This window comes from Melopsittacus undulatus, chromosome 6, assembly GCF_012275295.1.
Source record: "Melopsittacus undulatus isolate bMelUnd1 chromosome 6, bMelUnd1.mat.Z, whole genome shotgun sequence".
Classification (NCBI taxonomy): domain Eukaryota; kingdom Metazoa; phylum Chordata; class Aves; order Psittaciformes; family Psittaculidae; genus Melopsittacus; species Melopsittacus undulatus.
This window is the reverse complement of record NC_047532.1, coordinates 79715577-79733531: the sequence shown is the minus strand read 5'-3', so window position 1 is coordinate 79733531 and position 17955 is coordinate 79715577.

Here is a 17955-nt window from a genome sequence, read left to right as displayed (position 1 = left end):
GCTGCAACACTGAAAGATGAATAAACTTTTGGGGCTTTTCTATACCACGAAGACACCTGGCCATAAGAATATACTCTGGATGGTAAACAAGAGGAAAGCACTGATTTGGTAGATACGTATGAGGCTTGTATCCCTGCTTTCTTCTAGTCCTTTGCAGTACTGCTACACACACTCACGCCCTGAGCCCATGCTTTGGCACTTGTGAAGACCTACATGGAGCCTTTCTGAAGGCTTCTCCTTGCTGATTTCTGTTACCAGAAGGAAATGCTTCTCAAAAGTCAACAACTCACATCACAATGGCCTGATCTGCAGACTGGTAGAGAGTATTTCCAAGCTCTTTGCCCTTATGATGTGGGCACTTTCACTTTCTTCCTCTTACATTCTTTACAAGCTGGGTTTTGGACACCATTACAAATGCTCTGATATTTCAGTCTAGATACAGGCATACCTAAAGGTATCCTCCATAAACTAGGGCAAATTTCACTGGCAAAATGATGTATGAACTACGTGAGTATAATTGATAGATGGCTATTCCTAGGAAAGACACCTTGGATTATTAAATGTTATTTCTACTTCATTCTTAATTCTGATTATCACATGTGCAGTTACTCACGTTATACTTTCTGATTTGAAAAATGAAGGTAAAAGGCGGAAAACCTCTTTAACAGTGCGAGGAAGAGACACAAAGATATTGCTTTAAAACCATGGGAAAGACATCTGTTCTGAACCTCATGTTTTAAACTGAACATTCAAAACATCTTTTGTCGTTCCTGTCAACTTTCAGTGTGAATTCTCTAAATATAACAGTATTGTAGCCGTTCGCGAGAGGCAAATATCTGCTTTGAATAACTTGTGTATGGTGTGGGTGAGCTACATCAGCAATCCATCACACCTTGTATGGTTGACGTGTTCTGACATTTTATGGAGTTATGTTAATTAACACTTTATAATACTGCAAAATCTACAAATAGTATTATTTTGAAAAGGGGGGAAAGAATTTTAAAAAATATTTAATAGGAAACAGTTTTAGTTTAGAATGGATAGTTTCTAATGTAATGGTCTGGTTGTTAAAGCACCATTGACACTGATAATACAAGCGAACTATAGTGTACCATGCTTCATACTTAGCATTCAGGGAAAGCACGATCTGCAGCAACAATAAAGAGTAATTCTGATCTCTGGAGAGGAGTCTCGATGATCCCATTAACATTGATCACGTTGAAAGAAGTCTCAGGCATAATACATTATTAATATCACCCCTTTCTGATTCTTTTTTAATGGTTTGAAAAGAAACAAAGGAAATTAGATAGAAATGTCTCCATTAAAATAACATAAGTGGCCAGACTAAAACCCACCAAGACAGGAAATACAGAATTAAAAGTTGCTACTGCCACTGAGTGTCTCCAGACATTAGCTGAACTTGTGTGCTATACTTCGTAATATTGAATCCTGGTGTAAGTGCAAAACAAGGTGACTAAAGAATGAGTCACCTCCTTCCTGCAGGTTTATGTCCAAACCTTAATGCATTTTTTGTGTATCATACCAGGAACTGTCTTGCAGTTCCCACTCCTTTAACACATGTGATTATTCACAGGAATTTCATCTTCCATGAAAGACAAAATCAGGCTAAGAGTTAAAAAAAATAGAAGCTCTCAATGTATTTGATGGAAAGATTGTTAGAATGTTTGTCTCCCAAACTAGATATGACATACAGAAAGAAAAAAATCAAAACCTGAAAACCAGAATATATTACCTGACTAGACCTTATTTTATTTTTTTAACAGTAGAAAAGAATTGTAAAGGAGCATGTCTACTCTTACTATATTTAAAGCTGGCTTCAGTATCCAGAGCCAACGTCCATCTCAAATTATACCAGTTGCAAATTTTCCAACAATACATTTCTTAGATCTTTCAAAAGAAGATGGAATTACTCATCTCCATTTATAGACATCTTACAGCCTGCAGAAATATGAGCTTGAGTATCACCATGATGTAGAGGTCAGGTCTCCACATAGCACTGAGGTATGTCAACCTGACTGAGGGAGAGTCCTGTTCCCCTGTGCCTGTGAAGCCTCTCTGTCCTAGGCCAGAAGGACAGAGGCCTTAACTGCTGTGAGCGTTAACATGCATGGGTATAACAGAATAGAAACCTCAGAACAGAAAGAACAGAAACTGCTATCTAGTCAACTCATCCCACTTAAGTTTTTATTTCATTTCACTGAGTGGTATGGTTCCTTTCTTGCTCATTCCACCCCACATTCCCTCTTGGCACCACTTCCTTATCCACAGACTTACATGAAAAAGTATCATACATAGTTACGAGCTTTGGGCACTTCTTTAAGAACAATACATGTAATCCAGTACTTGTGTTTCTAAAAGAAAGTTGCATATTTATATAGCACAGAAACTTAAGAACAAACCAGAAGAAAACTCTGACATATCTGATAATAATTATTCATAAATTCCTCTTCTAGGTATATAATAACAGAATTTCCCAAATCATGAGGTTATTTGCAAATAACTTTTCCATGTGCATGCATGAGAATAGTCATGGACTCTGCAAGATCAAGGGAGCTCTCAGGGCACTATATAGGAATTGAAGTGCCAGCACAAAAGAAGAGCACTGGGGATCTTGCACTGAGGGTGAACGCAAATGCACAGAGCAAAATAGTGTTTTCAACCACTCATCTCCAACAGCTGAGTTACAAACAGATAGATATTGCATTATTTTCTTCAGAAAAAAATGCATAATGTGCTATTAGCGAACTGACTAGTATAATTAAAGATAAAATGTTCTCATAGTAGAGCATAATAAACTCCTTACGGACAAAAAAAGGCTACAGAAATGCTGAACAGTCCTCTTTTAATGCATTTTCCTGTCCAAAAGTTACAATATCTGGGGAGTTGCAGCCAATAGAGATGCCTGTTTCCTCTAGCCATGTTGCCCTAGATATGATATTCTTATGACCTAAGATGGACAGAGCCCATGATACTACAAGAAAGGTTTGTAAGCTGGGGTCACACAATGGAGCTGCAAGACTAACTGTGAATTTTTGCAAGTAACCCAAAGTAAAAGATCACTCTGGCATTGCTAATAGGTTTACTGAAAGAGTTTACATAGCTGCCAAATCAATACAAAACAACAGCAAAAACACCTCTTGCTTTTTCCTAGTGGGAATGCCGCTAGTCACAAAATTGTATCTGTGCAGTTTCCTGAACACAAAGAAGTCTTCACTCCTCTTAAAAAATGATACTACAAGGAAAAGCATTCCCACGTTATTGTAAAAGATTTCCTTCTTTTTTAATGTGAACCTTTAAAAGACTACCACATAGCACTTTATGTACTAATGCATTCAAGGTTACCATAGTTGGTTTATGGTTCCTTGTTATATTAGTACAGGAAAATCTCACTTATTTTCAAACCAAGCATCAATAATTTTCCATTCATTTTTCATAGCACTCTTTTTTGAATGAAAACAAGCTTACACATGAAATTATTTACATATATACTTTGATTTCACATATGTATACACAGGCACATGCACTCCATATATGTATGTACATATATTTATATGTGTATATATAAAAAAATAAAATAAATGTAGCTGGTAAAGTTTTGTTTCAGAGAACAATACCAAAACCAGCAGGGGACAAGAAGCAGCAAAGAAACAAGAAAAGCTCTAGAGTGAAGAGTATGTAAAAATCCCAGCCACATCAGAAACAGATTTGTTTAATAGTATAATAGCATTAGGGAAACACCTAGCTGCATTGCCTTTTTATAGTGCGTGCCCAAGCAGTTAATACAATTACCATAAACAGGTAAAAGTCCAGTTCTTTGTACTTCTGTGAAGCATATTTCAGTCTTTAGGGAAGATATTTTCTATTTGCACCCACAAAAAAAGTAAGAGGGAATTCATATCATTTTATAAGATGTAATTCAAAACCAAATGCTTTTATTGATCAGTATTTTTATATTTGTTTCACATACATTAAACTAAATACTACAAATACCAGCTATATTTTTAAGGAAAACTAAAGACACTAGGCAGCTGAAGCTCACCAGACATTATAAAAATAAACAAAGCTACTGAAATTCAGCTCCCAGAGAAAACTACAGTGTGACTCGTGCTGGTGTTCACTTCAGACAACTTGACTGGAAAGAATTAAAAAGAAAAAATGTCTCAAAGCAAGACTGGTTGTCTCCTATTAAATCTTAAATCTTTCTATTCTTTCCTCAAACTGTTGCCAGTGCTGACTAGTTTATAGTATAGTTGCTTCTTGTATAAGACAATCTGTTGCTAGTCAGTCAGATAGAGAGGCAGAGCCACAGGCTCAGCTATATGTAAAACCTATTGCAGCTGTAGACATAGCTCAGGAAAAGCAGCATTACATCTCTCATGACAAGAGAAAGGGATCAATGGGTAATAGGTGGCACAGACTTCAGGTGTCTAAGCATCGTCTCCTGGCTCTGGAAAGGTGTATCAATTCAAAAAGACAACTATTTTGCCCTAGGCAGCTAGACTCTGAACAGGAGTTCACACATTAATATGGAAGGTTATCGTCCTTCTCTGCTCTTATTTCTCTATCAGCCAACCACAGAACCTTGAATGTTTCTGTTCATATTAGAGTTGAGGGACAGCTCTGCTAAAAAGTTGTAAACCCCTTTCTGTTTAAACGTAGACTAATTTAAGTACTCAAAGTCCACACTTCTATTTGGATTTTCCTGACATTTGATATTTGCTCTGAAGTTCAGTAAGATTAACATTTCTAGGTCAAAGTCATTCAAGTCATCAGAAAGTAATGCTTGTAATAAAATCCACACCTGCCTTTATGCTGGCAGTTGTTAATTACCTGTCTTCTACAACTTCAGATATCAGAACAGAACTATAGCCTTTCGTGAAACCGTCCTGATCATTCCATGCTCACACAATTAATTTTAAATATAAAAAATCATGCTTTATAAAGGAATTCAGTTCCCTAGATAGTTTCTATGGTCTAGCTAAACACTGCTTCCCCATCTTTTTACTGCCAAAGTGGTTCTTGTTTGTATATGAGGGAGAAAATAATCTGAGTATTGAAGAAACCCTACTTACCTTAGCACCAAACGCACTCCTTTTACACAGTAGCAGACTGGGCGAGGGCATCTGTTTCCCCTGTGCTAAATTTGCCTCAGGACATAATAGGGGTAAAAGCTGGAGAAATAGAAGGGATCAAAACATACACATCAAGATTTTTCAAAACATCTAAACTACACATTTACATGCTAGAGTGGAGGATGGAAAGGTGCTGCTCCATAGAAGCTTAAAACCAAGTCAGAGACCATCTCTTTTCACCTCACCCTTATCACAGAATCATAGAATAGTTAGGACTGGAAAGGACCTTAAGATCATCTAGTTGCAACCTCCTGCCGTGGGCAGGGACACCTCACCCTAAACGATGTCATCCAAGGCTTTATCCAACCTGGCCTTGAACACTGCCAGGGACAGATCATTTACCACTTCTTTTGGCAACCTGTTTCAGTGTCTCACCACCCTCACAGTAAAGAACTTCTTCCTTATATCTAATCTGAACTTCCCCTGTTTTAGCTTGAATCCATCACCCCTTGTCCTGTCACCACAGTCCCTGATGAGGAGTTCCTCTCCAGAATCCTTGCACGTATCCTTCAGATACTTGGAAGGCTACAAAGAGGTCACCACACAGCTTCTCTTCTCCAAGTTATCTATGAAGCCCCATTCCTGTCCCAGTCTTGAAATTGAGATGTATGTGAATATGCCACTAATTGGGATTCAGAGAGCTGAACAGCTAAGTATGTCCCAAAACAAGCAATAGGAGGAAGCAGGTAGGTGTCTGAGGCAGTTCAGGTTAACAAAGGAAAAGGAATTTGACAACAGCACCCCTTAAAAGCCCTGAGTTTAGCTGGGTTTCTATCATTTTTAGAGCCTTCCTCTAGTCGTAACAACAATTACAAGAGTGCTGGTGCCCAGAACAGGCTGTTGACCTTTGCCTAGACATTTGGTAGTACACAGCTTGTGCTACTTTAATTAAATATAGGGCTGATAGCCTGGATCAGTGGTCAGAAACTCATTAAAGTAATGAGAATGCCTTTGCAGCTACCTTCCAGGCTATCTTTGTAAACTCTTAAGGCAATATTAGAGATTGCACAGTTGAGAACAGGTCCAAAAATCTACTAGAGGAATAAATGTTGATGGAGACTCATTATCAGATGAGAGAAATTAATCCAGATGGCTGGGAACAGCAATAGAGCAAGTTCAACCTAGTTCTGTGTATTTCAACTAAAATTATTCCATCCCCAGAATATCAGTGAATAGAGAAAATGTCTGCAGGAAATTCCTATCTTTAGTATAGTTGTGAAGATTAAATTAAATTTAAAATTCTGTTAAAAAGATGGACAAGTTTGAAAGATTAAATATGAATCTACATCTGAACTTTTCCCAAGTCTCTTTTCCTACAGTGCCTGTAACCAGAGGATCCCCCAGGATTATCTTCTTGAGTATCCCTGCCCTCTCTGTCAAACCTTTGTTCAAAACCTCCAAAGGCAAAGCAAAAGCACAGAGCCACAGCCATCAAAATCTAAGATGTCCCTACAGTATTGCTACCTAGCACACAGTACAAGCACTTGTTAAACTCACAACGAAACTGGATTTATTGAAGTAGATTGTGAGCAATCTCACAAAAGCCTTTGAATTATCATTTAAAACTGCATTGGCAAAAAGTATTTTGAGCTTGTAGTGTCTTAAATTTTCCATACAAGGGCGTACAGCTCATCAGTCCAAATGTAAGAAGCTTGCCTGGTTGATTTTATTTCCCTTGGCGTTTTTCCCTTTTTCTTGATAGAAGACAGCTCCATTGCTATGCTGATAAAAGAGCAGGAAAGCTATATGATACTGCCACCTCCATCAAAAATCACTTCCTTGTCAAGAATCTGTATATTACTGTTGTGGCTGAAAGAGGCTTTGGTGTAGACTCAAGGAAATGCTACTGTGAAATAGTGTCTGTGTTTGCATTAGTGTTTTTCCCTGGTCTGGCCAGCTATTGTTCCCCTCAGAGAACCTTCTTTTTTGTTTGTGCTGTACTTGTCAGCTGCTTAGTAAGCTGGCTGTGGGGAAAACTGATGCTTTGAGAAGCCTGTTTTCAAGGTGATTAAAAGTAAAGATTTTTCTTCTTGTTTTTTTTTTCTGCCCCAGGATTTTTATTCTGGAGCAGAAACTCCTTATTGAAGAGGACAGAGCTTTCAGGAATGTATCTCTGGTCAGTACAACTGCACTTGCGCAATAGTGATTTTATTATGCAGTGCTGTGTTTAGCCAACTGAGAATGAGACGACAATTAAAGCTCTTGTACAGTACCTGCATTCAGGCAGACATATTATGCTCTCGTAAGAGATAACATGCCTCAGAGAATAAGATGTCAAAATTCAGCAAATATATAAGCTCTTTTTGAAAAATACACATCACCCGTCAAACTATGCCTGTGTATACCATAGCTGTGGTCATCTGAATTAATTCCACAGTGAGTGATGACAATAAAACAGAATTCCTGTAGCAAAAGAACAGATAAGGGAGAGAAAAAAAAGTTAGCTGAAGCAGTATTTTTCTGTCCATGTGCTCTCTCCAGAAATCAGAAGATATGGTGAAAATCATGGATACCAGACAAGTACAATAAAGGCTCTAACAAAGACCATAATGGGGTATAATAGCTGCCAATATGATGTGCCACTGTTCAGGGCCTAACTTTACACTGGTGAAAAAAACTCCAGGGCAAATAGCTGCACCAGCTTAGGAAGACAATTCAGCTCCACGAAGTATGAGTAAAGAACCCTATCCTTCTACCCTTAGCAAACACATGGAAGTAAGAGTGACAGTCCAGTGGTTAAGACAACTAATAGTCAGTTACAGAATTTCTCCACCTGAAACTCTAGGAAATGAGGTCAAGAATAAATTTTTCAAATTCAGAAATCATTTGTCAAACATTGCTCTCAAAATTGTACTGAGCTCCAACTCTGACACTCAGAGATCAATTGACAGGGTTAATGATCACTGAAAACCATCTCTGGCTCCATTTTGCATTCTGAGTAGATTTGTATGGAATTTAGAATTTATGGATTATGAGAAACATTGACCTATCATTTGCTTTGAAAACTGAGGAAAAGTAGGTTTAGCATTTTCAGCTTTCTTCAATCATAAAATGGCCACAGAATATCATATTTCTAAATTTTGTCTTAAAAAAAAAAGCAAGCTGAAATTAATTATGAAGTTATTTCATACCAACACAAATAGGAACACTGTGAATTAAAGGTCAATCTATTTCATTACAGCTACCCATTCAGAGGAGCAGGAAGGAATATCTTTCAAACATCTCTCAAGCCACTGTGTACTGCAGCTGCCCTTTGTTGAACTTGCTCAGATTCTGCTGGGCTTATAGAAGTAGCAGGCAATTTTGGGAGTTGGCCTAACTCCAACAAATGAAGTTTGTTACCAGTATGTAGATCTACAGAAATTTATCACTGAAAAAAAGCTGGAGTTATATTATTTAGTGGAAAAAGACAAACCAACATTATTTGTTAAATTCTACCATTTGCCTGTTAAACTTCGTTTTGGCGAATAAGCCATCTAATACACTAATCAAATTAGTAAAATATATACCATACATACAACATGAAGTTCCAATGTAAATTTGATGTATATGTATTATGTACGTGGATTATATGCACTTACAATTAGATATATTAATGTATTAAAGATGGTAACAAACATAAATAGTAAATGTTTAGAGGATGAATATATAAAATAAATGATGTACAAAAGCCTACTTGGAGGTGATTTCTAGAACTACTTTCCTCAGGAATCACAGTGACAGCAGGCCTCACAAAGCCAGGTTAACGCAAAGTAGCAGATTAGCGTACTTATGGATGTAGATGAGAAATTATGTATTTATATGAGTAAAAATGAATTCTGCATTGGAGTTCTTCCAGAAATAAAGCTGCTATTTCTGGTATACTATGAGTAACTGGATGGAAAGAAACCTTACCAAAATAAAAGCATTAACAGAACAGATTTAGTTCAAAGTGATCAGGTGAAGTGTTGTAATGACTTCTGAAATAAAAGTTAATATAGAATTAAATACTACAATGTGTATACTGTTATGCTATGGCATATTAATGGGTATTTCATATGATGCGTATATACATCAGAACCCAGGAAACAGCTTTACAAAATTTTGAAGTATCTTTTTAAAGCATATATAAATCAATATAATAAAACTTCTAAAAAAACAGTAGAAAAATGATGACATTCAGAAAATGAAGTTTTGAAACATTTAACAAGTTCCAGATACTGCTCACAAGAATTGTTATGGAACTTCAAACATTCTGGAACATTTTAAACATTTTTATTTTAACAATTTTTATTCATTGAAAAATGGACATACTTTTGTAACCAATTCAAATGCCAAATCTGTCTAAAATGTTAGCTTTATCACTTAATCATTCCACTGTCACAAAGCTTCTCATGCACAGGAATATATAAAATATGCTTGGAAAACATTCAGAGACAGAAGTGATGATGTCAGTTCAAGAAGAGAACCAGATAAATGGCATTCACTGTTTCAGCACCACTGTAAAAGAAAATGTGTACTTTCAGCAAGAGACTCATTTAACAGTTGAGTTGATCTTAGATAATGCTTTAAGATCAAAAGTGCATAACTTAATTACTGACAAAAATCATAATAAGGGATTTAATGCTCAAAGCATCTTATAGTTATTCTAGTATTAGCGATTTTGACTGCATATTGTATCTGTAGCAATTTAGACTACATTCTCAGGCACTCCAAAATCTTGTAGCTTCACTGAAATATCCTCACACCAATCTGTCCTTACAGGTGAACCTAAAACTTCACCATGTACCCCTGTATTAAAAATCAGCAGGTTGACTTTCTAAGACATTGAATACTGAGTACTGAAGCAACTCATACTGCAGTAATAAAGATCAGTTAATTGCCTGTATCAGGTATGCAAACATTAATACTCCATTGTAAGATACCATATGCTATCTCTAACTCCATGTTAAAGCTCACCAGAATATGACACTGACTGACACTGTAATATAATATTAAAGAGTTCAAGCTGTCTCTTTGAGGGCCTTGCACAACACATCATTTCAGCTGCTCTGCCCCTTTTTTACCAAACACACTGTTAATATTTGTCTTGGGACCAGACATTAACCCTGCAGTTAACTCTCTAATTAATAACACTTTTTCCATGAAGACTACTCTGTGTTTCCATATGGTGCCAGTCTTACTTGATATGACTAAGAAACAGTAAGGAAATATGTAATTAAGGGCTCTACTAGAGGAGGGAAAACCCTTAGAATTCTCAAATCCATATTTTCATTTTAGTCCAAATTGGAATAAGAATTCTGAGTTATGCTAACGTTTTCCATCAAACAAAATTGCAGTCTTATCTTTTCATGGAATCTAAAAAAATGTACTTTTAGTCTTAAGCTTCAATATTCTTCCCAGCTTCCAAATCCAATCCTCCAATACAGGTCCATTTTAACTTAACTCACAATCATAGAATAGTTAGGGTTGGAAAGGACCTTAAGATCATCTAGTTCCAACTCCCCTGCCATGGGCAGGGACACCTCACACTAAACCATATCACCCAAGACTTCATCCAACCTGGCTTTGAACACTGACAGGAATGGAGCATTCACAACCTCCCTGGGCAACCCATTCCAGTGCTTCACCACCCTCACAGTAAAGAATTTCTTTCTTATATCCAATCTTAACTTCCCCTGAAACTCATCCCAATCCATGACACATTTTGTGAGACACTTCTATTCCTTTAAACTTTATTTCAATTCAAGCAGTTACTGTCCAAAAATTAGATTATTTCATTTTAATTCCCATGTAATGAAGTATGAATTTATCATGGTTTAGCCCCTGATGGGAACTAAACACCAGGCAGCCACTTGCTCACTCACTGTCCCCCCTTCCCTGGTGGATGGGGAGGAGAACTGGAAAAAGGTAAAATCTGTGGGTTAAAATTAAGAACAGTTTAATAACTGAAATAAAGTAAAATATTACAATAACAGTAATAAAGGAAAATTACAAAGAGAGAGAGGGGAATTAAACCCAATAAACAGCACTGATGCACAGTACAATCACTCACTACTCACTGCTGATGTCCAGCCTGTACCCAAGCAGTGATCAGCACCTCCCAGCCACCTCCCCCCTGTTTATATACTGAGCATGACACTCTGTGGTGAGGAATATCTCTTTGGCTAGTTTGGGCAAAGTGTTCTCTCTGCTCCCTTCCAGCTTTCTGTGTGCCTCCTCACTGGCAGAGGTTGAGAGACCAAAAAGTCCTTGATAGGGCTAAGCACTACTGAGTAACAACTAAACCATCAGTGTGTTATCAGCATTGTTCTCAGACTAAAGCCAAAACACAGCACTGTGCAGCTGTTAAGAAGAGCGTTAGCTCTATGCCAGCTAAAACCAGGACAGAATTACAAGGTGTTTAAAGAGCTCGTGCAGCTCTAGAGTGCGGGTGGCTTCACTGATTAGTCTTTGAGAATGGTACAAGAGCCCAGATATTGTACATATGCATAAATGCAAGTATGATTCGCAAGTCTGGAACAGGCCAAAGCTAAAGGACATAATTCAGGATTTAGTGGCCACATGCTATGAAGTATGCAAAGAACACCTAATAAATTAACATTTTCAAAAGTCTAAATATGTCAAGAGTTTGAAGAAACAGAGCCAAATGGCTGTCATTGCCAAATACCTACTCACTGTTGCATTAACTAGTAGTGCAAAGCCTTCTCTAAGTTAACTACCCTGTGGGTTCTTTCTGTTTTAACTGCAGCACAGAATACTTTGTTTTCTTCCCTTGTTCTTGTACATACAGAGAACATTTTAGATTATATTCTTAAAATAAAGGAAATAGTATTTGACCTTGATACTTGGTACAGTGAATTATAATGCAAATGGTCAGGTTTTTGCAAAGTTTGGATGCACATAAATTGATATTAATAATAAACTGTCAATTGCCAGTTCTCCTGAGAGCAACACAGTTAATACAGTTCAATGTAAACATTTCATACGGTAATGCAAGACCACATTTGGATATTTAAATCATTATTCATTTTGGTTTTCACTTCATTTTTTCTTTGCAAGTACCTAAAAATAGCTGGGATCTGCAGACAAAAGCAGCTGTACATCAAGAGGCATGCGCTGCAACCTAGGCACCTAGGCAGAAATACATGTGAAGTTCTGAGCCTCATCTTGAACTCCCTATTCAAGCAGTATTTCTAATGCCATCTGTTGTTGCATTTGAATGTTGTTAGTCTTCTAACATTAGCTGATTAGTCTTTCCTTGTGTATCTGAAATAATGAAAATGTCTTAAAATACATTTTCACAGTAGAGACTGTACTAGATGAAAAAAAAATGGCACAGGATCAGTTCATTCTAAGAAATGGCACAGGAGAGAAAATAGCTATTTTGGATTTATTAATTATAAAAATTACTAAATATTTGTACTTCAAATATTTAATACATCTCATTTACATCTTTACAGTGCAATCTTAAGCACATGTCCATCATATTTTACTGTATATGTTTTACAGATTACATACACACACACACAAATCAGGTATTTCTAAGTACAGACAAAGATAAAATGAGTTGGTATCTAGAAATACAATAACAAAAGAGAATACGGTAGTAACTTGCCCTAGGGCAGTTACATTTAGCTTTGCCTGATGCCATAGGTCGGACTTCCCTGGCAGGGAAGCATGCCCTTCTCCAGCCACAGAGCCTAGTGTATAAATCTCTGTGGGTATATTCCATGGCATGATGCTCTAGCTGGGCTTGCAGTAATTATCCCTCCTGAGGAACAGCATATATCAGCCTGAGAAAAGTAGCACATTAATGGGTTTTTGCTGTATTACTACTACTCTCCTTTGAGAAAGGCTAAAGGGCTTCAGAAGCTGAGGGTGGGGAACTCATGTCCCTGTTCTGCTATGACAGTCACGTTGTCTGTCAGGGAAATGTGCCAGATTAATCCCTTCCAGGAGCTGGGCTATGCCTGAAGCTCCCACGCTGGAAGTGACAGAAGTACTGTGAAGCTAGTTATGTGCCCAGGAGCTACAAGTGAGCCCAGAGGAAAGAAGTATATATATGTACATACAGTGTAAAAGAAATGGTAAGAAAAACACAGACATAATATTGGCTCAAGTGTCCTTAAAAAGGAAGACAGCAACACTTGGGAGGCTCCTTTGGCACAAAGGAAATGGAAATTGAGCAGGAAAGGCCTCATTAATAAATAAACTAAAGGGTAAGAAAAAAAAAGAAAAAAGAAAAACGAAAAAAAAAGAAATAAGAAAAAAAGAAAAATAAGATTCCTACAGGACGACTAAACTGGCACAGACAGAAGTTACTAATTCTAGCAGAGCCAGTATCTTGGCAGTTTTTACCCAGATGTACCCTGACAAGCATTTGGATGATATGGTCTAGTGTTTTGTTCTACATCAGTAGAAAAAACCCAGCAAATAAAAAATTAATGCATTTCTGCTGGGTATAGCAAACAGAATTGGTTAAAAAATGGTTCAACAAGCCACACAGCCAGCATAAAGGAAAGGGTGGGAGGAGATGAATTTCCCCCTGCAGCAGGCTCAGCCCTAATGCACAGTTTACTCGCACAATACTGATTTTTTTCTCTAAAAATTAGTTCAGAGACAGCTTACTGACATCCAGCCACCAGAGCAGCATATTCAGCAGCACTAGGCAGAACTTGGTAATGAGAATACCTACTCACAGACTGCAATTGAAAGGAAAGAACAATCGTGTTTGCAATTTACCAAGACCACCAAGCTTAAAATACTGATTTTACAAAAACAGTACGGGTAACATGGAATCAGCCCAAGTGCTGCACTATCTCATCTGAAACATAGAAAGCAGAGGCAGTGTCCTCTAATACCATTCTATTCACAACAACGAAAGAAAAAGAGCTGCTGTGTTAGCATCCTCATCAAAGTCCTGATGCTATTCCAGTACTGTCACTAAGGGCCTCTCAATTTTTCTAGCAATGGTTACCCACAACTTCATACACTCCTGAACTTCCATTTGCCTATGTAGACTAAAGTAGCAGCTCTTCCTCTGAAATTCCTGGTTCTTGTAACTCTTTGGTATTGCTGATAACAAGTAAATAGTAAGCCCTGGAAGATTTTTCTTTCCCCACAGTCTTTTTAAAGTCTGAGTTCAATGTTATCATCTCTGCTGTAGAAATCTCAGCTTTTGAATCTCTCTAATTACGGATGACTCATGTTGTAACAGTACTGAATGCCTTGGTAAGAGTTGGAGTACTACCAATCTCAGCACATGCCTCCAGTGTCAAGCACTACCACCTGTGTTAGCACTTCTAATAAACATAAATATCCAACCTTATCATCTGAAGGTAAATTAGGTAGGAAGAGACAGACAAACGTGGAGGACCAAACATTGCATTTTTGCCAAGTATATGGGATAATGTGAAATACATACAGTTTTTAAAAATATCTGTCCAAGATTTAAAGAAAGTATATTTAAACTTATTATTCATAAGCATTATTTTTTAAAAAATATACGATTACATTATCTGCATGACTATAATTTTCTAGCAACATAAGTCAGATGTGAATTCCTTTAAATATAACTGTCCTGTATTTGTATTTCTGCTTTAAAAAAACCTAAAATGTTTCCACTGGTAAAGCTTATTGAGGGATAATGCAAAATAAATGCTTTTTCCTAAAAGATCCATTTTCAGTGTACTGCATACAGGTGTACTGAAGACAGGCTATGCATATTAAACCTCCATGCAAGAAATATCTGAAAATATATGTTGCTAGACAAGCACTTTCTCCTGTTTCCAAAACTAACTGAATCTGCAGATGCACAGGATACTTAACTAGGAGAAGGGATAATGTATGCATTATTCCTTTACTCACTATTTCTTCTCATAGCTCTCAGCATACAGGTCTGACACTACACGTAAGAATGAGAGAGAAGAAAGAACTTTACAAATTATGCCAAATAACATTAATTCATCGAAAAGGACATAAATTCATCCTCTCTTTTCTGAGACTCAAAGCTAGATATCTGTGGGCAAGTATTCTAGAAACTCTTATTTCATTTCTGAATTCAGAAACTTTCATTAATTTGGGTCATTAATTGTGGAGATTTATTACTGGCATATTTTCATTACTTTAGTTTCCTTTTAATACAGCCTTAATGAAATGCTTCTATTTTCACACAGGCCTTCTATATCAGAACTAACTTCAGCAGTGGTGCAAAAGCTGTGCTATAAAAAAGGCAGATGAATGAACTATGTGCTTATCATAACATACTATGATTTACTAATAATGCTAAGAGCACTTCGATGTTGGGCACTCCATAATAAAGGATCTACATGTTTATTGTTTTCAATTCAATGATGATTTTGCCCTTTAAAATACATGCATCTGTGAAATCCTGCCTTAGAAGCAGGCCGATTTGTCTATTTGGTGGTAAGTATTAATTTCAAGTGTTCTTTCCTTAGCTCTATTTTCCTTCCAAACTCACACATAACTCTCAATGACATTAACGGGGCACAAAATGTGTGCAGTACAAAGTGGCAAGAGGACTCCAGCAGTATTAAGGTAAGATACCTTGGAAAACCTGAACAATCTACATGTTACTTATCTACCAGATATCATCACTCATAAAATATGAAATAAAAAACAGGAAAACAATGCTGACAAGCATATCCATTTGGATATAATACACACACATGTAGTGAACAGCTTCTTCAGTATTCTGAGACATGAACATAATGTAGTTAGACTGAAAAACCCTTGGCCAAATGACCTACAGTTACTTCGTTCCTATTCTCTGGACCTTTCCCTGTATGCCTTTGTTAGCATGATAAGCAAAAAGGCATTCAGATCCTACTGACAGACACTTCATATAAAATTAATGATCTCAGGCATACAATGTTATTCACCTTCAGTGATATCTGTGGGTTTCCCTTTCACAATTTTAATGATAAATCCAGTTTGTAGTTAACAGAAAGTACTTTTAAAATTAACTTTCCTTTATGTAGCATTTACTAACTTACTTGCAAATCTAATTAAAAATTCTTAGTTGTATATTTAAATTAGAGAAAGAAAGATTCTAACTGAAAATACCTTTGACATTTCACTGTGATATATTTTACAGGCATTTTTTTCCTTTTGTAGGTACATTTATAACCATCAGCTTATTAATTGGATAAAACAAAATATGACTTTTAACCTAATTTTCTGCAGACTTACTCTCAATACACATTCGTGAAAATCCACTGAAACTAGCTGCAGTCATGCAAGTGCCCCAGTGGTCCATATTTGGAGCTGCATTCAGTGTTCCATATTTGAAGCTGCATTCAGCAGTCCATTTCTAATCAGTACAGTTTTTAAGCATATTACTAAAGGTTCACTTGTATCAACAACTTAGTAACAATCTTAACAGTAATTACACCTTAACTAGCTGAGTAGCCTGCACTTCAGTTTTGACCAGGTATTTTCCCAGAATGAAAGGACAGGGCAAAGAGGGAGACTGCTTGTATCCACCTAACTTTTCATTTCAAATCACAGCCAGAAATACTCAGTTTGCTCTTACTATAACCTAGACTGCATGCAACAATTTGTCTTGCAACAAACAAGACTGGCAGAAAAATGAGTGTCAAATACAGTATTCTTCATTAAAGATCAGCATTGCAGGAGTTTTGTTGTGTTTCACCTCTGTGATGAAGTATCATAATGCTGTATTCCTTTTACCCCAAACATCCTTTGTCACTGAATCATTAATGAAAGCATACTTACTTGTGCTTATAATTATAGAGTCATAGAATGGTCTGGGTTGGAAGGGACCTTAAAGCTCATCTAGTTCCAACCCTCTGCTATAGGCATGGACACCTTCCACTAGAGAAGGTTGCTCTACCAATCAGAACCAATCTGAATTGATAGAATTCCCTACAGCTAATGAAACTACTGGCAGCTTCCCAGACCACTAGGCTAGACCTGCAACATTTTAATTCCAACAGCACGTTCTTTGCTCTCACAATCAGATTTCAGGGATCTGTATTTTTCTCTGTATTGACAGAGTTGTTTATGGCACTCCTCAGGTATAGGCCTTGGGTCCCATTCCACATTTATCTGCTCCCATTAAGTGGTGTCATTAAAGACATTTCGACAGCTCTCTCGGCACTCTATGAATGTTTGTGACATTAAAGCTTGAATGTCTTCAAATTTCCTACAGCTAAATGTTGAATAGCTTGAATTCTTATTTATTGGTTCCCTGCAGTAACAAACTGCATGTTCATCTTTGACAGCTCCTTTCATGATGTGCTCTGTCCACAAAAGGCTGATATTTTGAAAGTGCATTTGAACAAACGCACACATTTTAAGGGCAAATTTTATTGAAGCACTAAAGAAAAAACTGAAAATATATCAATATGAAAGGACATAATGAGCTGTTCAGGTGCTATACTGAATCACATGTACTTATTTCAAGCAAGTAAGTTCCATCAGATAGTAACTCCAGTATTTGTTTCAACATGGGATGACGAAAGAAGCATTCTCATTCCCAGATGCATGAAAAGACAAGGCTCCCACAATCATCAAGCAGCAAATGCAGATCAGGTTTTTATATCACTGCCCAAATTCTATGTACAGCATCTATAGGAAACTCAGAACTTTCAAATTAGATTTGTTTGTTCCTTCCTTTTAGATACATTTCACTAAACATTAACTAAACCAATTTAGCCAAGAAGCTGAGCTCATGTAGGTGTTTTCCCAATTTTCTATTAAACTAAACATCTTAATCAATACAGAAGGTAGTGGTGTAGCAATTTATTTTGTTCAGCTGAAGGAGAGAAAAACGTTT